The following is a 21,837-nucleotide window of genomic DNA, read 5'->3' on the forward strand; positions in this document are numbered from 1 at the left end:
TGATTTTGAACATCTACAGTGAATAACATAGCACTTGAAAAAGCCATTTCAGGCTAGCTTAACGCATTAATGAGGTTGTCATATTGACTAGACATGTGAAACAAGAAATAAGCCTCCTTTCTTGCCACCTTACCTTACCTGCCTCTCATCACACATTAATGTCTTTTTTCAAAGGAGAGATTTATATCTTTTTGATCCAGAGTACAGCTAGGGGCATTTATGACAAATGTGTCAGATAAATGACAATACAAAACAGGGTAAAATCCCATCATCTGGATATGCTAATTATTCCCACCCATATGGATCTACTATTACTTAGGCAGCATCAATAAACAATTTATCTATTAAAGTGTTAGCACTAAAATGCTATATACTTTTTTACCCAAATATATTGAATATCTATTTACATTCCAGAAGATGATAAAAAATGAAGTCAAATTGATCACTGTTTCTACCTTCAAGGATGTTACAGTCTACTAGGAAAAAAATAGATGACAGATGAAGGGAGGGGCGAGAGGGGAGATGAGAGAGAACATAATTAAGAGCATAGGAATTCACAAGTGGGAGGGATGATTGCCATTTGTGGAAACAGAAAGATTTCCAGCATAGAGGCATTTGCACACTACCATCTGAGGGATGAGTGAAGGCTGAACAGACAGAAAATATAGAGGTGGGTATTCAGGCACAAGAAAAAGCAAAGGCCTAGATGAAAGAAATAACATAGCATTTGCTTCCTAAATAGGCTGGAAAGGCTGGACTGAAAGAAGACAAGCATTATATGTCAGTTAGATTTTACACATTATTCTGAAGATCTTGGGAGATCTCAAACAGAGGAGTAGAAATACAGAGGAAGAGATAGCAGAAAATTGTATCACATAGGTAGAATGATTAGACTTGACAACTTAGTAAGGGGGAAGGAATTAGCAGTCAAATCTGTCTGTAGTTTTAATCCTGGGTGACTGGGAGAAGGATGTTCTTCTTTGAAAAAGAAATCATGAGGTTAAGAGCAAGGTGTTTGGGAGAAGGAAATGTCTGATTTCAGAAGTAAAATGATGCTCCTATAGAACATCCCCAAGTCCTATTTACTTAAGCAAATATATAGCTTTTATCCAGGGTGTAGACTTAATGCTTCTGAATTTTAACCCAGATAAAATTTCCAGAATTTCACGTTTGAAAGAAATTTACAAAATCATCTCTGTTCCAGCTGATATCCTTTGTTGCCTTCTACTATTTTGTTAAATGAGGTGACATAATGACTTACTATATTCATTTATTTTGTTTTCACCTAATGTGCAATCAGGAAAGAAAAGAGTTGTATAAAGGAAACCCTAAAATAGGCCACATACAAGGAGGCAGAAGCTTAATTAAAACAAAAACAGAAACAAAAGACATGTTGAGGGAGCAAATGGGAACATGGGTGAGCATAACAGGTGATGATTTAAAAAACACTGACATTCAAACTGGCTCTATCTCATGGCTCTGGGCTCTGGCTCTAAAAACAGACACCGTGTCAAAGGAGTCTTCACAGGACCACTTTTACCAAGCCTAGAGAGTTTTAATGGGTGCCAGAGCTCTACTTACTCTGAGGATACTTGCCCCAGTGGTCTATAGGGGTATGAATTTCTATGCTATGTGGAAACCACTGGAAAAGGCTGGGCCGAGAGTGTGGATGTTAAGTGGAAGAGTGTCACACGGAAGAATCTCAAAGTTTGTCTTATTATGAAAGAAAAGGTATGTTTATGTATCTTTGTGTGTGTCTGTGTGCTTAACAATTACTTTATTTAAAAAAGAAGAAAAAATACTTTGTTCTAATTTCTCCTGAAGTGTACTTTAGCTTTTGACCTAAATCCCAGTGAGATTTTCTTTCATTTTAAGCTCAAAGACTTTAAAGAGTACTTGAGTTCTTTTCAGCAAGATTTTTTTTTTATAACTCAATTTCAATTGCCTTTGAGAAAATAACAAAAGAGAATTAAGCATCCCTCTCTCATTTGTTCCTATTATCTGATTGATAGACTAGATATTTATAGTATTAGGAAGATGTAAAAGCTATAGGTTATTCTAGGAATTTGTTGATCTCTTATTATCTTTAAATTCCAAGATTGAGGTGAAACATATCAGCAATATCTAAGCTCATGTTCTCCCATCCAGGTCTACTTAAAATTTCCATTCTTATTTTGAGTTTTGCAGCAAGCACATGAAAACCTAATGGAAACAGATAATGGAAGGTGCTATTTGATAAGCCTCTTTTCTTTCTTTGATGTAGTAAGTAGAGTAAATCCTGAATTTCCTTCCATGTAAAAGCAAAGCTAAGTAGACTAGATTGAAACAATCACACAAATTAAGGACTTTGCACAGCAAAGGAGCATGATATCACAATGATAGCTGCCTAGACTAGGAACTTATTACACATTTTATGTCAAAAAAAGCATACATTATTCAAAATGGGGAACTATGATTTGAAGATGGTGAAATGAGCAAAGAGATAACCAGAAGTGATTGCTTTTAGTGAGATACATCCCTTCTAATTTTTTAAAATAAAAATGGTATATATTTTAGATCTACAACATAATGATTTGATATACAGAGTGAAATGACTACTACAGTTACAGTCAAGCTAATTAACATACCTACTAACATAGTTACCATTTTATGTCTGTGTATAGGCAATCAACACTTCTAGCATATTTCTATTATTCAGCACAGTATTAACTATAATCATCATGCCATATATTAGATGTCTAGACTTATTCATCCTACATAACTGCAACTTTGTACCCCTAGACCAACATCACCCCATTCCTACACTCCCACCCTTGGTAGCCACCTTTCTACTTTCTGTTTCTATGTACTCAACTTTTTAAAATTCTACGTATAAGTGAGATCCTACAGATTTTTATGCATTTGGTTTCCCTTACTTAGCATGTCTTCTGGGTTCATCCATATTGTCACAAAGGGCAAGATCTCCTTTGTAAAGGCTGAAATTATAACATCTTTATCACCAACAGATATTTAGGTGGTTTCCCTATCTTGGCTACTGTGAATATTATTTCAATGAATATGGGAGCAGAGCTCTCCTATAATTTTATTTCCTTTGAGTATATACCCAAAAGAGGGATTGTTGAGGTAGTGCTATTTTTAAGTTTTTGTGGAACAGTCACACTGTTTTTCATAATGGCTGTACCAATTTATTTTCATACCAACTGTGCAGAAGAGTTCCCTTTTATCCACATCCTCAGCAACAGTTTTAGTTTTTTTTTTTTCTGATAACACTCATCCTAACATATATAAGGTGATATTCTCTTTTTTATTATTTTTTTTTTTTAGAAAAAAAAATTTTTATTGTTATTTTCCCAATACATTTTTTTTTCTACTGTACAGCATGGTGACCCAGTTACACATACATGTATACATTCTTTTTTCTCACATCATCATGCTCCATCATAAGTGACTAGACATAGTTCCCAGGGCTACATGGCAGGATCTCACTAGTAATCCATTCCAAAAGCAATAGTTTGCATCTATTAACCCAAGCTCCCAATCTCTCCCATTTCCTCCCCTTCCCACTTGGCAACCACAGCTCTATTCTCCAAGTCTCTGACTTTCTTTTCTGTGCTAAGGTTCATCTGTGCCATATATCAGATTCCAAATATAAGTGATATCACGTGGTATCTGTCTTTCTCTTTCTGATTTACTTCACTCAGTATGAGAGTCTCTAGTTCCATCCATGTTGCTACAAATGGCATTATTTTGCTCTTTTTTATTTTTATTTAATACTGAGTAGTATTCCATTGTGTATATATACCACATCTTTCCAATCCAATGATCTGCCAATGGAAATTGGGTTGCTTCCATGTCTTGGCCATAGTAAATAATGCTGCAATGAACATGCAGGTGCATGTGTATTTTTCAAGGAAAATTTTGTCCAGATATATGCTCAAGAGTGGGATTGCTGGGTCATATGGTAGCTCTACCTATAGATTTCTGAGGTGCCTCCATACTGTTCTCCATAGTGGTTGTACCAGCTTACATTCCCACCAACAGTGCATGAGGGTTCCCTTTTCTCTGCACCCCCTCCAGCACTTGTTATTTGCAGACTTATTAATGATCATCATTCTGACTGATGTGAGGTGGTATTGGTAGTTTTGATTTGCATTTTTCTAATAATCAGGGATGTTGAGCATTTTTTTCATGTGCTTGTTGGCCATCTGTTCATCTTCATTGGAGAAATATCTGTTCAGGTCTTTTGCCCATTTTTCCATTGGGTGGTTGGCTTTTTTGTTGTTGAGTGGAATAAATTGCTTGCATATTTCAGAGGTTAAGCCCTTGTCAGTTGCAGCATTTGAAACTATTTTCTCGCTTACATTCTGTAAGTTGTCTTTTTGTTTTCCTTTTAGTTTCTATGCTGTGCATAACTTGTCAGTTTGATTAGGTCCCATTGGTCTATTTTTGCTTCTTATTTCTGTTGCTTTGGGAGGCTGACCTGAGAAAATATTCATAAGATTGATGTCAGAGAATGTTTTGCCTAGGTTCACTTCTAGGATTTCGATGGTGTCTTGTCTTACATTTAAGTCATTAAGCCATTTTGAGTTTATTTTAATGCATGGTGTGAGGGTGTGTTCTAGTTTCATGGATTTGCATGCAGCTGTCCAGGTTTCCTGGCAATTCTTGCTAAATAAACTTTTTCCCATTTTATGTTCTTGCCTCCCTTGTCATTAGCCATTGGTGTCTGGGTTTATTTCTGGGTTCTCTATTCTTTGCATTGGTCTGTAGGTCTGTTTTGGTACCAGTACCACACTGTCTTGATGATTGGGGCTTTGTAATAGTGCCTGAAGTCTGGGAAGTTATGCCTCCCGCAGGATTGCTTTGGGAATTCTGGGTCTTTTGTGGTTCCATATACATTTTTGGATTGTTTGTTCTAGTTCTGTGGAAAATGTCATGGGTCATTTGATAGGGATTGCATTGACTCTGTAGACTGCTTTGGGTAGTATGACCATTTTTACAATATTAATTTTTCCAATCTGGGAACATGGAATATCTTTCCATTTCTTTACATCTTCTTTAATATCCTTGTTTATTGTTTTATAGGTCTCAGCATATAAGTCTTTTTGGTCAGGTGTATTCCCAGATATTTGATTTTTTGGGGTGCAATTTTAAAAGGTATTGTATTTCTGTATTCCTTTTCTAATATTTCATTGTTAGTATACAGAAATGCAACTGATTTCTGATTGTTAATCTTATATCCTGCTACTTTGCTGAATTTGCTAATCAGTTCAAGTAGTTTTTGGGTTGAGTGCTTAGGGTTGTCTATGTATAGTATCATGTCATCTGCACACAGTGACAATTTTACCTCTTCTCTTCCTATTTGGATGCCTTTTATTTCTTTGGTTTTTCTGATTGCTGTGGCTAGGACTTTCAGTTCTATGTTGAATAACAGTGAATATGGTGAGAGTGGGTCTCCTTGCCTTGTTCCAAATTTTAGTGGGAAGGCTTTCAGCTTTTCTCCATTGAGTATTATATTTGCTGTGGGTTTGTCATCAATGGCTTTGATTATGTTCAGGAATGTTCCCTCTATACCCACATTGTTAAGAGTTTTGATCATGAATGGATGTTGGACTTTGTCAAATGCTTTTTCTGCTTCTATTGAGATGATCATGTGGTTTTTGACTTTTCTTTTGTTAATGTGGTGTATGATGTTGATTGATTTGCATATGTTGAACCTGGGATGAATCCCACCTGGTCGTGGTGTATGATCTTTTTTATATGTTGAATTCTGTTGGCTAAAATTTTGTTGAGAATTTTTGCGTCTATATTCATCAAAGATACTGGCCTACAGTTTTCTTTTTTGGTAATATCTTTTTGATTTTTATTTCCTTGATTATTAGTGATGTTAAGTACCTTTTCATAGACTTTTTGGTCATTTGTATGTCTTTGAAAAAATGTCTATGCAGGACTTTGCTCATTTTAAAAATTTCCTTTACACACACATTCTGTGGATTTTTATATCCATACAGATCAACTTTTACCCGTGAACAAATTTTCAAAGGGTCATGTCCTATGGAATATTTTAATTCTTACTATAGCTGATTGATCAGCTTGAAATCTAACAATTACTCAAATTTGGCAATCACTGTTTACATGAGCTCTTTCAAATAATTAGCTCATACATAAATCCATGGAAACAGAGCTTCTCATTTGCTCATTCTAAGTGGCTAGGGATACATATCCACCAGAAAATGAATGATTCTGGTTCTCAGTATAAAGTCTCAGCAAAAAGGATTTTTTGTTCATCCTAAACACTTCTTTTTGGTTATTCTAACTATCTATCTATATTGGTTGGCCCTTGACATCAGCTGATGTTGCAAGTGGTGGCAGCAGCCTATCCAAGACATTTCCTATCTCTCGTGTTCAATTGGTTGCTGAGTGCACAACTCCATTACTTGGTAATAGCAGGCAAAAATGTAATCACATGCTTGGAATGAGTAAAAATCTGGCCTAGGAATTGAAGGTAGGGGGGTTCCTTTCATCTCTTAAAAATTAAAATACTAACTCAAGCAAATAAGTTATGTAAGTTGCCAGGGTCAGGTGTTGACATTTGCACGTTACCTCAGGAAAGCAATACCCATCTTGTCTCTGCCAAGGTTCAGAGGCCAGACCTTGACTACTAGCTGGAGTGGCAGGAAGGGAGAATGACAGTTTTTTCCCTTGCAATCTCATTCAAAACTATAAACCAGTGCCCCTCTTTGCTGTCTAATATGTTATTTTCTTTATTATAGTACCTTTTTGAATTGAAAGTAATGAAGTTCCTTTTTTTCAGTAAAGGGTATTTGAGGTAAACTACTTTTGATGTTGGTAGCTCAAAAGAGGCGAGGGGACTGGTTAATTACTAATAAACTGTAATGAAATTTCTTAACATTTGCCTCATGACATTTAGTCTCTTCTTAGACCACATAAAGGTATGCTATTTTACAGTATACTACTAAGCTTGTTTAGGTAGAAAAATTAGGATTCTGGCCATGAACTAACCTCTGCCCATGGACTGAGGAGAAAGTTTCTTAGAACAACAATCACAGGGTGAAGAAGAAGATGAATCCTTTCCCTAAACAGTATGCCAGAACTCCTAAGAACAAGGATAAGCCACCAAACCCCAAGGGATGAAAAAACTTGTCTAGGTTTGTTCAGAAAACTCTAGGAGGGTAAAGTTTACTTTTCTTTCTATTGCGCAAAAAAGTAAGTCTTTTCCACTTAATAGAGTGGGTTTTACCTTTGAGAATCACATTTTTAAAATCTTCTCCTGGTGTGTTTTAGGATACTGGACCATTCCCATCAATTCAATGGTACAGAACGTCTTTCAACTGCATCCATGACCTCTGGCTATCTTGAGCCTGATCCTTTTATCAGCCTTCCTCCTGTGATATCTGCCAGTTCTCACCCACACTGATGCTGCCTGTACAGTAAACAGCTTCTGAAGCTGGAGAGACCTTGCGGTCGATTTCCTTGTCCTTCTTTCTATGGTTAGTATAGATAAAGGGGCATTATTAGAAGTTGGGGATAGTAATAGAAGTGTAGTTAACTCTCTTAAACCTAAATTCCTAATAATTTAGATGCAATAAATAAGTCTAATGATCTCAAGCAAAAGAAGTTATGACATAATATTCTGAATTCATATTAGGAAAAATTTTTGACTACATTGTGGTTTTGGTTATATAACTTTTCTATGTTCAAACTCCCTTATTTATCTGTGAGATATTAACAATTACTCAAACTCTTCCTGAATCATTAAATTCACGACATGCTTCAAAACTCTTCTGTAACACTTAGGAAGAGGTCTTAATAAAGAAGTCAAGTTCATAAAATGAAAATGTTATTTGGATACTATTTTATCAAAGATGATAACTACATGGCAGCATCTTGCATACTGATCTCTTAGATGAAAGAACTGAGTACTTCCACCTTAAGATGTTAGCAGTCTTAAAACACTGAAGCTGTTTTTTTACATCCCACAATTATTCAGAATGCATGTTTCACAACTGGTAATCATATCCCTGCTGCATGAGCAAATCCAAATGCCAAGATGTCAGGAGAGTAGGTGAGGCCACCTCTACTACTGCAAACCAGAGATTTTTATTCTCAAAAACTATACCTCTTTCTTTCAAGAGCAATTCCTGAAACTAGAAGCACAGTTTACAAAGGAGTTTGGCTAATGCTCATAATGGCTTTCCTGCCAGCTCAGTCATCTGTCTCTCTTCTGTTAAAGCTGTAGAGACAGTCCGTGTTAGTGCCATTTTGTCCTATGAACTGGTCCCATTGTGGATCAGAATGAGAAAGTAAAAGGGTAAAAACAATTTACCAAACTAGTTGAGCAAGTGATTCCTCAGGGACTCACCCCTGACCTTTTCAAGGGTCATATTTCCATAAATAAATTGGGACTTTGTTTTTTTCCATGATGATAGCTAACCCAAATTTTAAAGATGTCTGAAAGCTAGAATCACTGTACTGTTCTCTTGCTTTAATGATTTAGATTGAATGTCATTGTGCACTCAAGCTTACCAGGTAATTGAGCAAATATGTGCTTTATTTGATGATATAGTCATGGCTCTTTAAATATCAATGACCACGGTTTTAGAGTATAAAATAATAGTTGGCAAATATGCAGTCATTATGAATAAGAGACACAACATTATAAAAATTCAGCACTTTAAAATTAACAGGCTTGAACATTACTGACTTAGAATTACATCTTCTTAAAAAAATTACAATTATGTAATTATGAATCTTAGATTACCCTTGGAGAGAAAAGTACTTTATTAGAAGTATAGGCTTTTAAAATTCATTTTTGTTTAGTGGGAAGAGTAGATATTTTTAAAATAATTGCTTTATTTCTTCAGTGAAGTTTCTACTTGGGATTTTCTGATAATCATGACACATTTCTTCATAGTCTCTTTATATTTCATTATTTTTCATATTTTCATTATTTGCATTAAGGAATGAATTGTTCACAGTAATATACATGCATTTGTTTTTTTGTTTGTTTTATTTTGGGCTAAGTGTGGAAATTGGTTTAGCTGATTAACTCTCTCCTTGTCATTCAGACCTTCTAGTGGGTCCTGCACACTCATGCAGTGACTAGCCAGGTAACAAATGTCCCTTTGGGAGTTCCTGTCATGGCGCAGCAGATACGAATCCGACTAGGTTGTAGGTTCGATCCCTGGCCTAGCTCAGTGGGTTAAGTATCTGGTGTTGCTGTGAGCTATGGTGTAGGTTGCAGATGCAGCTTGGATCTGGTGTTGCTGTGGTTGTGGCATAGGCCGTAAACTGTAGCTCCAATTTGACCCCTAGGCTGGGAACCTCCATATGCTATGAGTGTGGCCCTAAAAAGCAAAAAAAAAAAAAAAAGAGAGAGAGAGAGAGAAAAGTCCCTTTGATTATGAACCAATGAGAAAAGGAAAAAGGGAAATAAATTTATATTGAATGGCTTCAGCTCTGGGTAAAGCAGTAGATGGGAAATCTGACCTTAACAACACTCACAAATGGTTGAGCACCGACTATGTGCACCACTTTTAGTACTTTAAATGCATTACATCACTTAATTTTTACAATCACTCTTTGAAGTAAGTATTAAAAATCTCTGCTTGGGAAGTGAGGAATTTAAAGAATGGACAGGTCATTAAATGGCTGATGGGGCAGTAATTTGAACAGAACTTGTATTTTCACAAGAGTGTTTTACAGAATAGAGTCAAAAGAGATGAATACTAGAACAATAATAAGTAAGCACACAAAAATATATGTTGAATAAATTGATAGAATCACGAGAACTCATTTTTACTCAAGTCCAACTATCATGCACTTATTTTTTCAGGTTATACTTATTGATTTCACATATTATGATTCACTTAATCCTCACAATACTTTTTATATTATTTAAATTATTCCAATTTTACCTATAAAAAAGTCCCAGATATGTAGGAAGTAAAGCAAATTTACCAAGGTGAAAAAGTAAATAAATTCTGGAATAATGTCTTCAATCAGTTCCTCTTACCTAGTGATCACTTATCCTTTCAATATACCACAGCTATCTCCCACCCCATATGCACACTTCCCTTTTATTAGAATGAATTAATTTTGTTGTACAAATAGGAGGTAGTATTTCTAGTATATTCTGAAAAAATTCCTAACATATTACTCCATTTTGAATTCTGGCTATTAAAAAGATTGGACACACAGGTCTTCATCACTGATTCCCTTGTTTTAAAAGCCTAATGAAAAGTAATATATTACTTAATAATCAATTAAAATAGACTTCTGCTTTTTAAAAAAATTGTACAGACTAGGAAATAGGCTATCTTGTTATCTCCTTAGATTACTTTGTTGTCCAATATATTCAGGCCTCCTAGGTAATAATAGTATAGTAAAAACTAAAAAATTTTTTGGTCTATGTTTGCTTACGATAAATATTTAAAAGATTTTTAATACTCAGTGCTGGTGATGGTATGGGAAAGTGAGCACTGTTTCACACTCTAGCTGAAGATGTAAATTAGCATTGTGCTTCTGTAAGGCAGTGTGAATAATATTTATCAAAATTGAATATAATTATCTTCTCTTACCTAGAAACCCAAATTGAAGTCTATCCTATGAAAGTAATGATATATGCTTATAAGGGTATTTAACAAAGTGCTGTTATAGTGTAACCATGCTAAAACAATCTAAATACCCTAAAAAACAGGTTTAGTTAAATATGATACAATATATTATATAATATTTCATTATTTATGATTAAATAAAATTTAATTTATTAAATTTTTAATAAATTTTTAAATTTGGAGATGTTTATATGGCAGGTATACTTTATATTAGGATATACCTTCAGTAAGTCTGAGAAAGCCTCTTCAAAGACATGAGTGCTTTACAAGAAACTCTGTGGATAGTCACAATAAGTGAACTGATACAGCTTTTTGTCAGTTCAGGCCAGGTCAACTTTTGTTACAAAATGGGCTCTTTTCATTTTCAGAGATTTATTTATTTTTGAATTTCAGATAAGGAATTGTATACTCGTATTAATTTTATAATCAGAGAAAAAAAATCTGTAAAAATATACTTAGAAAAGAAGTAGTACCTGTCCACCGAAGTCTGAACAGTTACAGTGCTTCCTTTGATGGTGTTGGCTCTTCAGGTGGGTATGTTAAAATGAATTCCTCTTAGGAGGCTTTTTCCCCCTCTGTATCTGCAGGATGCAAAAGTAATGTAAAAGCTTTTAGTTTCTAATAAAATATTACTTAGGGCAAGTTAAATTAGCTCTTGACAGCTGTCTTATATTGGTTTGAAATGGAAAGAGGAATAGTGTTAATTAAGTATGGGCTATTAAAAAGAAGAGGTATGAGTGATTTCAGAAAACTTTCCTCTGCAACTGACATGTCAACAAACTGTCTCCTGGGAAGAAAGTAGTTTTGCAGGCTCTTCCCCAGTCTAACTGGTGCTTAGCTAGGTGGGGGGTTGATAAGAAACATCTGACAGTGGCAAAAATATCCTGCCACATATTCTACTGTTCATTTCAAGACTGCTAAGCATCTGCTTTCTATTAGGATCATTTTGGTAATCTCCTTTTCAAAACAAGCCCAGTTCTATAAACAGAAATCCCTTTTTCACACTTAAGGATGTAGGTTAGATGGAGTGCAAGAATGATTTTTACATTGCCTGCTTCACATTCTTGAACCCAAGTGGTTACTCTGCCCCTCAATCTTAAGGAAACAAAATTGAACAAAATGTTTCTCTTTGTTTTCTTGCTGCACTACTTTAAGACATTTCTTTCCACACACTTTAACCTTTTGGGGTTTCTTATAGAATAGATAGGCTAAAACAGAGAAAACTATAAAAAACATCAAGACCACCCATAATTTCCATTCAGAATTTTTGGGTGCATTGATTTATCCTTCGGTATTTGTACATATGTGTATGTATAACAGTTACATAAATATGTATATGTGTGCATAAACACATGTAGACACATTTATCTATATATACAACTCTAAAAAAATTGCATATATTAACACATTCAACCTTCCCAACATCCTCTTAAAGTTGGTATTATTATTATACCTACTTTATATATCATGAACACGTAAATATTAAATTCTGCTGTAGATAACTATACACAGTATTTTACAATCTGTACTTAGACACTTAAGACTATGATCTCTTCAATTTTCTATATTATTTTTTAAAAACTCTACTTATTTTGTATAGCTGCATAATATTCCATAATATTGATGTACCATAATTTAACAAGTCCACAGTTATACAGTAAGTTATGCTTAAATTTTCACTTCAATAAAGGATATAATAAGTAATTGTTGACATTAATATTTCTATAAATGTCTGATTATTTTCTTCTGAATAATTCCTGTAAGTAGAATTATTGGTCCATCTAAGATAAACATGCTTAAGTTGATGGAGAATAGAGTTACTGTTCTATAAACAGGCAGTATGCAATTAAATCCAAGCAGCTCCATTTACTAATGCAGGAAGATGTTCTAAGTTACTTCAATTTTCCAATAATTTAAATGGGTATGTATGTGTAACTGGGTCACCATGCTGTACAGTAGAAAAAAAATCTTTATTGGGGAAATAACTATTAAAAATAATAATAACGAAAATTTAATTAATAAATGGGTAAACCTCTTAGGATTCTATACAGAATTAAGGGAGACAATACATCAAAAACATTTAGCAACAGGTGAATGTGTAAACAAATGTAGTATATCCATACAGTGGAATATTATACAGGTATACAAAGGAATGAAATACTGATACATGCTACAAATAAGTGAACCTTGAAAACATTATGCTAAGTGAAAGAAGCCAATCACAAAAGCCATATACTACATGATTCCAATCTTGTGAAAATCCAGAACAGGGAAATTTATAGAGATAGGAAATAGAATATTAGTTGCTTAAGTCTTCGGGGTGGAAACAGCAGACATGTAGGTATAGCTAAATGGTACTAGACATGATGAAAATGTTCTAAAACTGACTGTGGCAATGGCTGACTACATTTCTGAATATACTAAAAACCATTTAATTATATGCAAATGGTTGAACTTTATGGAATGTGAATTATATTTCTATAAAGTTGTTAAAAGTTTAGCCCATGGCTACCTTCTCACATTATTTTAGATTATTATTATTATTATTGTCTTTTTGTCTTTTTTTAGGGCCATACCTGTGGCATATGGAGGTTTCCAGGCTAGGGGTCCAATCGAAGCTGTTGCTGTTGGCCTACGCCAGAGCCACAGCAACTTGGAATCCGAGCCGCCTCTGCAACCTACACCAGAGCTCATGGCAATGCCAGATCCTTAGCCCACTGAGCGAGGCCAGGGATCAAAACTGCGTCCTCCTGGATGCTAGTCAGGTTCATTAACCACTGAGCATGACAGGAAATCATTTTAAATTATATATGTTTTCATTTAAAAATACATCTTTGCTAATTATACAGCAACTTTCATTTCAAGACTTTGTTATTGATAAGTTTAAATATTTTGTGTGTAGTAACCATTTGTATTTTCTTTTTGTAATTTTTTTCTTTATCCACCTTCTGTAATTGTAATTGATTCATAAAATTCCAATACATTTTCAATATTAACACATTTTCTGTGATAAACGTTGGAAGTAATTTTCTGCATATTGGTATTTGTCCTTTTTTTTTTTTTTTTTTTTTTTGCTATTTTAGGGCTGCACCTGCAGCATATGGAAGTTCCCAAGCTAGGAGTCAAATTGGAGCTGCAGCCACAGCAACAGGCGAGCTGAGCCATGTCTGGGACTTACACCACATCTCCTGGCAACACCAGATCCTTAATCCACTAAGCGAGGTCAGGGATTGAACCCACATCCTCATGAATACTAGCCAGGTCTGCAACCCGCTGAGCCACAAAAGGCACTCCTGGAATATTTTTTAAATTGTACAGGTTTGCATAGGATTACTTGGAGATATTGTGGGTACAGTCCCAGACCACTCCAATAAAGTGAGTCACATGAATTTTTAGTTTCCTGGTACATTGTAAAAGTTATGTTTATTCTCTAATATAGTCTATTAAGTGTGCAATAGCTTATGTCTAAAAAAAGTGCATATTTTAATTAAAAGTATTTCATTGCTGAAAAATTCTAGCCATCATCTGAGCCTTCAGTGAATCACGGTAGTATCATCAAAAATCACTAATCACAGATCACTATAACAAATATAATAATAATGAAAAAGTTTGAAATGTTGCAAGAACTACAAAAATGTGAAACAAAGACATAAAATGAACAAATGCTGTTGAAAAGATGGAGCCCACAGAGTTGTTTGATGCAGCATTCCCCAAACTTTCAATTTGTAAAAAAATACAGCATCTGTGAAGTACAATAAAATGAGGTATGCCCTGTATAGCGTAATTTTTGTATTTTTAAATGATTTTTCCCTTTATTTTTTCACTTAAAAATTTTTTCTACCTTTATATCAAGTAATATATATTTACATTTTCTTCTAAATATATAACCCTACAATCTGACCTGGCATTTCATTTTGATGATGATATAAGGAAGGGTTTATTTATCAAATACCACTTGACATCTTCCTCAGCAAAAATATACTTGAAAATGTTTGGAAAGGGGAATAATTTGTACTTTTGAACTTTTTTCATAATTTTTTCTTTGATTATTAACCATTAAAAATTTTTCTATGGCCTTTCTTCTATAATGAAGATGTAGACACTTCTTATTTAATAAAAATGTACATAAGTAGGACATATCATTTGTTACTTTGAGTTGCTCTATTTAATACTAGTCTTGACTTTGAATTGAACTTTTATAAGGATTCATGCTCTATAACCACAGATTCCCTCCTTTTTTAACTCAGATGCATTCAAAAAGGCACCCAAAGGATTAAGTAGGGTTTAAATATCTTGAAAGATTAAAGGAACACTTTGACTTGCCATCTTTTTGTTTCTCTTAGAAGAGGTTCATCTACCCTTTGGCCAATATCTTTATGAATTTTTCAAACTTTGCAGTTTCAAGTTTATCTCACACTATTAAGAGTATGTTTATTATTCTAGATGGCTGTCCTATCTCTGCTGTTGGTATGAAGAGATAAACAAATACTGGTCTCAATTCTGTTAGCATAATTTGAATGGAGGTTCTGTTAACTTTAGTGACCATTATAGAGGGTTTAATGTTGGCTATTTAGGTTCATTTGGCATTTTATCAGATACTTTTAAGGTAAATACTACTACCAATCCAATCTTGCACATGAAGAATAGGGTAAAGGGTTCTCCCTCACCCTGCTTTTTAAGGACACACCTGCAGCATATGGAAGTTCCCAGACTTTGGGTCAAATTGGAGCTGCAGCTGCGGCCTCTTGCCTACACCACAGCCACAGCAATGCCAGATCTAAGCCACATCTGTGATGTACATCGCAGCTCACAGCAATGCCAGATCTTTAACCCACAAATGGGGCCAGGGATCATATCCATGATCTCATGGATACTATTTGGGTTCATTACTGCCGAGCCACAATGGGAACTCCAATAGAAGTTTAAATATGTTGTCCAAGGTCATATAGGCAAAAATTACTATTCAAATCCTGTGGTTATACTTTTGCATCTCCATCTTCTTATTTTAAGCATAAAACTTACTACTTTTCAACAGTTATTCATATTTATTTTGTTCAATCCAATAGAAAAATATATTTTGTTTTTAACTTTTAAATTCATGCTGAACAAGGGTACTTATGGATTTTAAACATTCAGAAAACAATCCACAATATAATAGTTGTTTTTGATGTTTCAACCTATAACCATACATTTTCTGAAAAGATTATGGTGACCATTCTTCTTGCAGAAATCCTAATCAATTCTAATATTCCAGTTATTTAAAGTACATTGGCAATAAGCTGTAGATATGTCAATCACTTTTACTCCTGGATGGAAACTTGGCTATCTGTTCACAAATAGCACTTGGACTTTATGGTGCAAAATTGTAGCTTTAGAGATGGTGTAAGGTTATGATAAAATAAACCAACTGGGCATCTAAACAAAAAACCTCTCTTCTCCTTCTTTTTATCATTATTATTTTTAAAGAACTTTGGGAGGAAAATGTCTCCAAGCCAACTTAAGAGATATACACAATGTCACATTTTAATGTTAGGCTGGAGTTTTCTTCCCCATTCTGTCATTTTTTAAAAAAATTCTTTATATATATATATTTTTTTTTCTGCTGTACAGCATGGTGACCCAGTTATACATACATGTATACATTCTTTTTTCTCACATTATGTGTTCCATCATAATTGACTAGACAGAGTTCCCAGTGCTACACAGCAGGATTCCATTACTAATCCATCCCGAAGGCAACATTCTGCACCTCTTAACTCCAAACTCCCAGTCCCTCCCACTCTCTCCCCTTCCCCCTTGGCAACCACAAGTCTATTCTCCAAGTCCATGATTTTCTTTTCTGTGAAAAGATTCATTTGTGCCATATATTAGATTACAGATATAAGTGTTATCATATGGTACTTACAGAATGGGAGAAAATAGTCCCATTCTGTCTTCATGATGCTAAATATCTTAATTTCTGGAACAATCTGAGTGGTTGCTAAAATTACTTTGATTTTTAATCACAGGGTTATGGTATTAACTAGAGACAATGTGAAGAAAATATAACTGTCAATTTAAGGAGTCTCTGATTTTAGTAATACAGTTAATGAATCCTGAGTTTGTTGTTTTCCAATTAAATTAAAACATGTAGAAGAAATGGGTAATTACTTAGATAATATCAACTACTTTTTAAAAACAGCTTTATGAGGAGTTCCCGTCGTGGCGCAGTGTTTAACAAATCCGAACCATGAGGTTGCGGGTTCGATCCCTGCCCTTGCTCAGTGGGTCAAGGATCCAGTGTTGCCGTGAGCTGTGGTGTAGGTCGCAGATGCGGCTCGGATCCTGCATTGCTGTGGCTCTGGCGTAGGCTGGCAGCTACAGCTCCGATTCAACCCCTAGCCTGGGAATCTCCATATGTCACAGGAGCGGCCCAAGAAATGGCAAAAAGACAAAAAATAAATAAATAAAATAAAAACAGCTTTATGAGATATAATTTGCATACCACAGAATTAATCCATTTAAAATGTGCGATTCAGTGGTTTATTAACATATATTCAGAGTTGTACAATCATCATTACAATCAATTTTGAGGTTCAAAAGAAACTCTATACTTATTAGGAGTCACTTCCTTTTTTCTCTTAAGCTCCTTGGAACCAAGGCAACCACTAATCTGTCTCTACAGAATTTTCTACTCTGGATACTTCATATAAATTGATTCATACAATATGTGTTTTCTTGTGACTGAATTTTTTCACTTAGCATAAGTGTTTTAAAAATTCATCCATATTTTAGCACATGTCAGTACTACATCCTTTTTATGGCTGAATAATATTCTACTGTGTGGATATACCACATCAGTTGATAAATAGTTGGATTGTTTTCACTTTTTTTGGCTATTATAATTAATGCCGTGAACATTTGTAAATAAGATTTTATATAAATATATTTTTATTTCTCTTGATTACCTATCTCAGAATGGAGCTATTGAGTCTTCTGGTAACTCTGTTTCACATTTAGAGAACCTATCAAATTATTTTCTAAAGCAGTTGCACCATTTTATGTTTGTACCAGCAGCGTCTGAGAGTTCCCATTTCTCCACATCCCTGCCAACTACGATTATTATCTGTTATTTTGATCTCCATCCATTCCACTGAACATGATTACCAGTAACTTATTTTTATATTTTTTAAAAATTTAAAAATTTTCAAAAATAATAATAATTTTTCAACATTAAATAAAAACACTAAAGAAACTAGAAAAAGAAGTGTTTTTTCACTGGGGTTTTGAGCCAACTGCTTTTTAATAGATTATTTTTTTTAGATTCAAAATGTTTACAGGGCTTTGGTGATATGAAGAAATATGGAGAATTAATTGGGAGTCATAATCTATGGTTTAGTCTACAGCCACACTACCTTGAACATTCCCAATCTCATCAGAACCTATGACTTCTATTCTAGGGTCTTCTCAGGGACTAATTTCTTCATTTGCATTGCGTCTTTCCTCTCTGGTCTGGTGGTGAGTTTGAGATAAATTTAACAAAGTGTTTTCTTTTCCAGGAGAAAGTCATGCTGTAAGTACAGAGGATAAATCAGCCATAGAACCTTTATAAGACATGCTTTTTTTTCGCCTTTATTTCCTAATTTAAATGCTATAAGAAAATATATGCCTTGATCCTCAGGTATGGATACTTTTTGACTTACCTAAACTGATTGGTTCCCTGGTTACATATTTCCACTTACCTCTCAAACCTATAGAATACAGATTCTTCATTGTTGTTAATTGATTTTATTTTTTACTTATTATAATAAAATGTCATCAGTTTTAATTTGATTAATGCCCATGAAAATGCAGGATTTAGGGGGTCCAGATTTGTAATATTGCTTCCCTTTTAATTATATGTGGATTTAAGAATATTTACCAGGCATTGGTAATTCATGGGAAAGCTGTTAAAGTAACAATTAGACATGGGAGCAAGAGAGCTAGCTTTAACTACTGTTTAAAATAGCTTTTTAATAGTTTCTGCAAACATTCTAAATAGTCCTATGGAAGGCAGATTCCATCTATTTAAAGCAGCTGCTTTATGATACAATGAATCAATGATATAATTTAAAAAATTGTCCCATGATCCATTTTAGGGCCACATCCTTTCAAGATCAGGCATCAGTGGGTGTGCAACACCACATTTTATTAGTCTTACTGGAATGTTGTGGCAAAATAAGTTAAAATTATGGAATTTGCCAGCTTTGATCTAGAAGGATTTGCTTTCACAGAATCTATATTTTTCTGTCTGTAACTGTCACACACCCTGTAGAAGAAACTGCCTCATTATCCTTGACAACAGAAGCTGACTGTGGTTACAGGCCAAGCTCAGTTTCAGCACCACCTTTTCATACAAAGCAAGTATAGTAAAAGAGTAGAACTTTTATGAAAAAGTACAGAACGGGGTCTGAAAGTATCATTAACATGCACCAACTAGGGAACCGCCTCCCCACCCCTCACCCCACCGTTGTGATGGCTCAAGTTCTCAGAGCCTTAGAGTCACTCAGATGTTTTTGAAGCCCAGCATGAGAAGGACCAATGGGTGAAGATCAAGACTTCCTATTCCTGTTCAGATTATTTGGGGCTTCTACATAAGAAAAATCTACATAATATATTATTTGACATTATATTTTTTGAATGGTCTTATATTTATGCAAAATAACTTCAGATTCATCAAAATAAGGCAAAGTCTTCTCTTGCATTCAATTTTGTCATAGTCAAGACAAATCAACATCATGCAATTAAGAACAAAGTCTCAACTTGACAAAACACTAAATTATAAACATGGAATATGTATATATTTATATAAGGAAAATACTCGAGCAATATAGACCAAAAATGCTGTTTGTATCTGAAAGATAAGATTATCACTAACTTGTGTTTTAAAATCTCTAAATTGAAAAATACATATATCTATGAGAAAAATATCATTATTAGAAGAAAATAGATTTCTATATTAGCCATAAAGATAAAGAAGGCTGAAGAACTAATTATGGATCTTCAATTAACAATTTGCAATCTTGATCAAAGCACTAAATATCTGATTTCTGACTCTTCACATAAAAAAAGAGAAGACTAAGCTAACTAGATTAAGCAATTTATAAGACGTCCTTTAGATCTAACACTCTGAAAACTATCATATTAGGAAAAGCATCTGGATATTTTTACATTCAGTTGCATCAACATTTTGTTCTTCACATCAGCAGCACCTAGAATGGGAGAAATATCAACTCTCTGTAAAGCAAGTGAGTTGTGATCCTTTCTTTACTCTCCAGATTGTTAAACACAGACCATACAATCACTTTTTAATAGGCTTTTTTAGGCTTAGCAAATACATGCCCTGTATATGCTGTAGTACAACAGAAATGTAAACTGAATTAATAATACATTTGTATAGAAGTCATATTGCCATATCAATGAGGAACCATTCATGAAATGATAGAGTTTAAAATGGCATTTTGCATTATGCTATAGATGAGAGAATAGGATAACGTATGAGGTTATTACAATCAATAAGTGGAAAAGGGAGCTAGAAACACATTGGTATTTACAAAGACACATGCTCACTGAGCCTCAGGAGTAAGTAAAGAAGATAAAGACAAGTAAGTGCTGTTTATGTTTGTTATCCCCTATTGTAAGTTTTGGGGCGCTGAAGGCTAGGGAACCAGAGCTTGCAATAACCTACCAGAGGTAAACAGCCTTCTCTCAAGAAGGTTGCGAGTAGAGAATTCTGTCGGAGAGAAGAAAGCCCCATACAATGGGGAAAAACCCTCAAAGTTAGTCTTTTCTTTAAATATTTCTCTTTCTCTTGAGGCTTCTTTTTGGCTTCATTAATTTTTTGCTTTCTGGCTGTCTTTATAAACATGGCTTAGTTTTTCATAACTTTGCAGAATGATTTGGCTTTCCTGCTCCATATCCTCAAGTATGAACCATAATCCTTTTAGAAGCAGGAATGTCAACCTCTCCTTATTCACTAAGTCTTTTCAGTGTTATCCTTGTAGAAAACTTTATGAAAAGAATGTACAAGCTGAAATTAAGAATATATCAAGGAAATTTCATATATGGTATGCCCGCCAACACTGTTTAGAATGGTGAGGGATGAAATTCAAAAAAAGTGTCCATTGCAGCAATTTAGTAGTTTGCATTTGGGTAGAGTAATAAACTGGCTTATGCTTCATTACAAGACTGACTTCATTATAGCAGAATTGTGCATACTGTTTCTGTCAATTAAATCCTCATTTACTTTCTCAGGCACTAATTAAGAAGTCCTTATCATTCGGGTAAGGATAAATAATAGAAACAATTACTGTCAGATATAGACATATTTAATAAGCTTGGACAAGCCACCTGTCTACTTTTGGTGACAACCTTTTACTTTTGGCTTCAGAGTTAGAGGCTCAGGCCTTCATGTGAGTAAAAGCTGGTATCAAGAGTTAGGAGAGCTGCTGCTTTCTGCCAAGCCCTTCCTCAGTTAAGCAACTTTGTTCTCCCCATTCCTCCGTATATTGGAGAGGGCTACATAGATACTGTTGGAAATATCATAGAGGACATGAAGTTTCCTACATGTATATGAACTGTCAAAAATAAATCACACCAAACCTAGAGCAAATCATGTACAATTTGTCAATGTTTCCTCAAAAATATGTCAAACAACTAGACTGGACAGCTAGGTTGTTGGTGAATATCTCTGCTTTTACTACTGAGTTGACCATTTTGTCCAAATGGTTCTCTGTGGTCCCTCAGAATTGTCTCCAGACTCCAACTGACCTATGTTTTCTTTCAGCCTCATATGGATTTTTTCCCGTGACTGCTAGAGAAGAAAATTACTCATAGCCATCATTCAGCCTTCTATAATTCTCTTTCTTACCTCTACAATCCAGTAGGTGGAAAGAGAAGATTGAGCCAATCCATTTCATTGTGAATTAGGACTGGACACAGTCACAGTGATTTTACAGTGAGAGGATTACTTCTGTGGTAAGACCATTTTCCATAATTCTATGTCATATCCCTTCATTTAAAACTATTTTTGGCCTTAAAATGTACCACTAAACTGGAAATAATGTATCACCAAAAAGAAAGCCTGGATAGAAAAATGCTGATTCCAACGAATCGGACCCAAATGGGGGCTTTGAGTAAACAGAGAAAATTCATTAAATGAACTTATCAAGATTTATTTTAC

At 34.5% G+C, this 21,837-nt stretch overlaps 2 long non-coding RNA genes across 2 annotated transcripts in view; one reads left to right on the plus strand and one right to left on the minus strand.

The window, feature by feature from the left end:
* Nucleotides 1–21,837, minus strand: part of LOC110260015 (uncharacterized) — a 645,415-nt gene that overhangs the window by 40,046 nt on the left and 583,532 nt on the right. The window contains exon 7 of the long non-coding RNA XR_014841967.1: nucleotides 11,111–11,218. This is a non-coding gene — a long non-coding RNA (uncharacterized LOC110260015). The remainder of the gene's footprint in view (nucleotides 1–11,110; nucleotides 11,219–21,837) is intronic.
* Nucleotides 1–21,837, plus strand: part of LOC146404806 (uncharacterized) — a 36,414-nt gene that overhangs the window by 10,887 nt on the left and 3,690 nt on the right. Inside the window, exons 3-4 of the long non-coding RNA XR_014841971.1 lie at nucleotides 7,306–7,511; nucleotides 21,539–21,632. This is a non-coding gene — a long non-coding RNA (uncharacterized LOC146404806). The remainder of the gene's footprint in view (nucleotides 1–7,305; nucleotides 7,512–21,538; nucleotides 21,633–21,837) is intronic.

The sequence above is a fragment of the Sus scrofa genome, chromosome 3 (genome assembly GCF_054392235.1).
Source record: "Sus scrofa isolate SSC_HxYL_T2T_F1_AM1 chromosome 3, Sscrofa_HxYL_maternal_Yorkshire_Landrace_v2.0, whole genome shotgun sequence".
NCBI lineage: Eukaryota > Metazoa > Chordata > Mammalia > Artiodactyla > Suidae > Sus > Sus scrofa.